Genomic DNA, 5,887 nt, shown 5'->3' with positions numbered 1-5,887 from the left:
GGTGATGCTTGAGCTCCCCGAACCCTGCAAGACACAGAAGGAGTTAACTTTCTGTCCATGTTTGACACTTCCAGTAAATTCTCCCCAGCAGTGCCTCCCTTTGTCAGACCTTTCTGAGATAAGGAAGACTTTCTGAGTCATCGTATTGGAAAAGTTTCCCTGAGATACAATAAGACCTAAAATGGTCCTGATCACTGAAGCCTTTTAATTAGCACATTTATGGAGCTCGTCCAAGTGTAGCTGCAGCAATTAATCAATTAGTTGATAGTCAAAAAATGTAATGGTAACAATTTTCATAGTACAAATTCCAAATATTTGGTGGCTTTAGCTTCTCAGATGTGAAGGTTTCATGTCATACAGGAGCCCAAACAGAATATCTTTTAGTGTACAATTTCCCGTTGAGTATTTGCAATTTATAACAAGCATTTAAAAACATTTCTGACAGTCTATTGTCAGATTGATTAATCGATTAATCAAGGAAATAAATAATAATAATATTAGATGAACAGATATGCTCTAACTTTAATCAATACTCCTGTAGACTTGGTGTTAAACTGTACTAACTAAATACGTTTAGGGTTGATTAACGCTGAAAGACTCACAGTAAACACATTTTATTATTAGTGTATGAGGTAATGATCATTCAATTAATCACTTATGTCAGGAATGATGAAAAACAAATAAAAGCCAGTCACTGTTCATGAAATCATTTCAGGTGTTCAGGCTGTTTTATAAATAACTTTGGACTCTTCATGGAATTAATCCATCATTAATAAACAATATCCAACAGATTTTTTGCAAAGATACTTTATTTGACATAGATACATAGATTTCTTTTTTCTTTTTTTAATTGACACTCATTAATATTGAAGACTTATTATACCACATTTTTCATTAATTTATGATCCTTTACTGTAAAAGTGTTTAATCAATAATGTGAACCACTCTCAACCTAGAGTGGGCATTATCGTCAGAAACACAAACTCTATATATTTACATATTTAAATTAAGTGATCCTTTATTGGTTTAACCTGAAATGTTAAAGGACAGAAACCCATTCTACCCTAACCCTTTATACATAATCAGATATACGGCCATAGTACCGTATATATCTGTACTGCAGAGTAATGCCTCACAATGACTCACACTAACACACCAAACTACACAGTCGCCCATAAAGTTGGAATAATTTAGTTTTCAGACACATTCCTCTTTTTATTTTCTATTTATACACATCAGTAATCACCTTTGATCAGATATAATGAGATTAATCAATACAATTTTAAGAATATTTACACTTTATCTATCAAGAATAAATCACATTGTCACAATCATTTCATGAGAAGAAGTAAAAAATATTTTATTCCAACTTTATTGGCGACCGTGTAAATATATAAAGCTCATTTTATACCATTAAGGAATCTCATACTGTGCTGCAGAGTAATGCTTCACAATGCCTCACAATGCGTCACGCTTACACATCAAACTAATAACAAAATAATAACATAGATCCAACATTACATCATAACGTAAACCTGCTCAGTTACTGTTAAAAGGGGAAATTTAAGGGTAAAATTGGTTTTAATGTAAAAAACTAAACTGATAAATGAAGCCTGTAATTCACCACGAAGAGAAGAAGACTTTAGTCACATTTAAAGTCAAAGTGAAAGAGTTTTATTCTGATTAATTAGAAATAATAACATAGATCCAACATTACACACTAACTCTTCTGGATTTAAAGGATTAATTAAAGACACACTGACATTATTCTGATTTATAAGTTAATGTTTAGACGCATGACAACATTTTTAAAAAAAGTTATCATGCTCCTTTTCCTCATTAAAAGGGTTCGACTACATTAAGGAATCAGAAACCTACCGTCAAACTGTTTCAGGAGCTTTGACACAAAAACAAAAAACAACCATGAAGTTTCTCTGGGTTTTTTTTTTTGTCAGAATATCCACAAAAAAAACATCTGCAGAGTTTAAATCCTTGAGGTAAAAACACAGAAGAAGTGAAGAAGAAAACAAAACGTCCAGTAAAACAACAACGATCCCGTCAGACTGAAGCTGAAACAACACAGAGAGAGAAACAGTGTCGCTGCGGACGCTGCACACTGCTGTCTGTTCACACTGCTGCCTGTTCGACTGGGTGACTCTGATGATCCAGCTCTGCCCCCCCACTCCCCCATATCCCCCCCATAGCCCCCCCCCCCCCCCCCATAACCCTCCCTCCCTCTCTCTCAGTGGTGGATCTGAAGTATCCAGATGCTTAACCCTCCTGTTGTCCTCAGGTCAAGGAAAGACAGGAAGAAGGAAGGAAGGAAGGAATGAGGAAGGAGGGAGGGAGGGAGGAAAAGAGGAAGGAAGTAAGGAGAGAAAGAAGGGAGGAAGGAAAGGAGTAAGGAGGGAGGGAGGGAAGAAAGGGAGGGAGGAAAAAGGAAGGAAGGAAGGGAGGAAGAAGGAAGGAAAGGAGGGAGGAAGGAAGGACAGGAGGAAGGAAGGAAGGATGGACAGGAGGAAGGAAGAAAAGGAGGGAAGGAAGGAAAGAGGGAAGGAGGCAGGGAGAAAGGAAAAGAGGTAGGGAGGAAGGAAGGAAGGAGGGAAGGAAAGAAGGAGGGAGGGGGAAAAAAGACAGACGGAAGGAAGGGAAGAAAGGGAGGAAGGAAGGAAAGGAAGGACAGAGGAAAGAAGGAAGGAAGGATGGAGGTAGGAAAAAAGGAAGGAGGGAGGGAGAACGGAAAAGAGGAAGGGAGGAAGGAAGGAAAGAAGAAAGGAAAAGAGCAACAGTCAAAACAGACGGGGTCAATTTGACCCGGGAGGACGACCCTAAGGTTAAATCTAATGTAGTCAGCATCTGGTTCCAACACGACTTCGGATTCAAAAGAAAACTTGTTGTAAATGTTCTAAACAAAAACATCCACAGTCCTGTGACTCAGAATACTGAGTGTAGCATGCAAAGCTTTCGGAATCATAAAGGCACGATATTAAAGTCTGGGTGCATCAAACTGACCCTGATGTTTTAGGGTTTTTTGTGGATGTCAAACAAAGTTAAATCTGCTCATATTTGTCTTGGTGTGATTGGCCAATGACGGGAGGAGAAAAGTTATAAATCAACATTATAAATCTCTTCACTGCCCAACAGCATCCATGACACAACATTACAAAGATCCAACCACGTGTCACTGTCCGAAGGAATTTTAAACACTTTTCTGAACAAGCATTATCGTTTGATTTGTACTGCAGTGATATTCAGTCTATCACAGCTATCCGCTTGATGAGGTGATCGGAGGATGACAGTAGCACTTCCTGTTCGAGCCTTACAGTACAGGAAGTCTGTTGACAGTTGGGACCATGAAACCACCAATAAGATGTGCTGTTCTAAGGTGGCACACTGAGTCTTCTCCCCACACTGCTGGTGGCCTTATAGTCCACTAGGTACTGGTCCATCTGTCACTTTGTCAGAATTTCCACATTGCCAGTCCTGCCTGTATATAAATAGATTTGCAAACTATTCCAACAAACACCTGTGATGAACTGCATCGTCTGCTTCATCTGATTTATTATCATTGGATAAAGTTTCACACTCACTAAACTCTGTTTCTGTTTCCATCATCGTTGGTAACGAATCTGAACACGCTTTCCACAAAGTCATGAATTAACCTTCCTGTTGTCCTCGGGGTTAGGAAGGAAGGAAGGAAGGAAGGAAGGAGGAGGGAGCAAAGAAAGAGGGAAGGAGGGGAAGAATGAAGGAAAAATTAAAGAAAGAGGAAGGAAGGAAGGAAAGAAGGAACAGTCAAAAGAGATGGGGTCAATTTGACCCGGGAGGACGACACGAGGGTTAAACTGTGTGTTAGGTGAGGATAATGCTGCTGCAGCTCATCCAATAGGTTAGAAATACCTCGATAGAGTGAAGAGAGAAGACGACAGGAAGGCTGAGAGTCGATATCACAAACACGACCATAACACGTTTCCCTCCTGCAGCTCAGATAACCTGCGATCTGTCACATCACTAAAACTACACACTACTGAACGATGTCATGTCAGCATCAACAACACACTAACAGACTGATGATGCTTCTGTCTTCAGTTCAGCTGCAGTTTAAAGTTTATACCTGCTTAGTCTGAGTCCTGCAGAAATCATTAACCACCACTAGAGGGCGCTGTATCTGAGGTGTCAATCTGTGCTGCTCTGCTTTTAAATGAGGTTTAAGGTCACAGAGTTCAATCTTCTTGTGATTAACCTTTATAAGTTTAGATCTTTTACCATGTAAAGCAGGGGTCTCAAACATGCGGTCCGTGGGCCAGAACCGGCCCGCCGAGGAGTCCAAGCCGGCCCACCTTCCTTCCTGTGTTCTATTCCTTCCATCTGTCCTTTCTTTCTTTCTTTCTTTCTTTCTTTCTTTCTTTCTTTCTTTCTTTCTTTCTTTCTTTCTTTCTTTCTTTTTTCTTTGCCTCCTTCCTCCCTTTCTTCCTTTCACCTTTCCTTCCTGTCTTTTATTCTTTCCTTCCTTCCTTCCATCTTTTCTTCCTGTCTTCTCTTCCTTCCTTCCTTCCATCTGTTTTTCCTTCCTTCCTTCCTTCCTTCCTTCCTTCCTTCCTTCCTTCCTTCCTTCCTTCCATCTGTCTTTCATTTCTTCCTTCTTTCCTCCCTTCCTTCCTTCCTTCCTTCCATCTTTTCTTCCTATCTTCTTTCCTTCCTTCCTTCCTTCCTTCCTTCCTTCCTTCCTTCCTTCCTTCCTTCCTTCCATCTTTTCTTCCTGTCTTCCTTCCTTCCTTACTTCCTTCCTTCCTTCCTTCCTTCTCTTTTTAATGGACCGGCCAACATAATATAAAATTGGGCTGTATGTGACCCTTGAATGAAGAAACCATGCAGAACTACATTATCACAGCATCATGACTGCTATCAGACACTGTACTACAACATAATCACATCAGTGCAAAACCTCTAAAAAACAACTGCAGGTTTTCTACATCAACATAACCATACTTTTCTATTCACTATTACAACACTAAAAAGTAAGAATCTCATTATTATGAAATTACTACATTAATGACAATATTGCATCACAACTGCTAGTATTACTTACTTGATAGTACAACATCATAGTACTGCATCAGGTACAGTATCTCTACTATTACTATTACTGTACTACATAAATACTGCTACCATACTATTGCGTAACCATGACAACCCTGCAGCATTGTCACAACCTTTCTTCATCAATATAAAAAAACATTACAACTATTGTTACAAGATATTAAAGTGACTATAAAGCTGTATCATCAGGTTATTCACTACTACAGCAGCACACCTTTTCTACATCAATACACAATCATTAATACAACTATTACTGCAGCTATGAGACAACGTGACAATGCACATTAAAATAACTATAAAAAAACATTATTGCAACTTTACTACAACAGCTCATCATCATCATCATCATCATCATCATCATCATCATTGCACCACTGCAGCGTTACGTCTTCACTACATTAAAATCCCTGCAAAACTACAATAATACAATATTATTATACCATACTATTGCGTAACCATGACAACCCTGCAGCATTGTCACAACTTTTCTTCATCAATATAAAAAAAACATTACAACTATTATTACAAGATATTAAAGTGACTATAAAGCTGTGTTATCAGGTTATTCACTACTACAGGTAGGGTTAGGAGATTATGGCAAAAATCTAAATCACCATTAATTGAACTTTTAACCTCGATTACGATGAATGAACGATTATCTCCTCCCTTGATGAACAATGATGTATTTTCACAGTTTCTTTAGTTTAGTATTTTACACATGAGGATCTTTATGGAGGGAAAATAATGATGTTTTAAGGTAGTGGTGTCAAACATGAGGCCTGTGGGC

Source organism: Scomber scombrus, chromosome 2, assembly GCF_963691925.1.
Source record: "Scomber scombrus chromosome 2, fScoSco1.1, whole genome shotgun sequence".
NCBI lineage: Eukaryota > Metazoa > Chordata > Actinopteri > Scombriformes > Scombridae > Scomber > Scomber scombrus.
Note: the sequence above shows the minus strand (reverse complement) of the source record.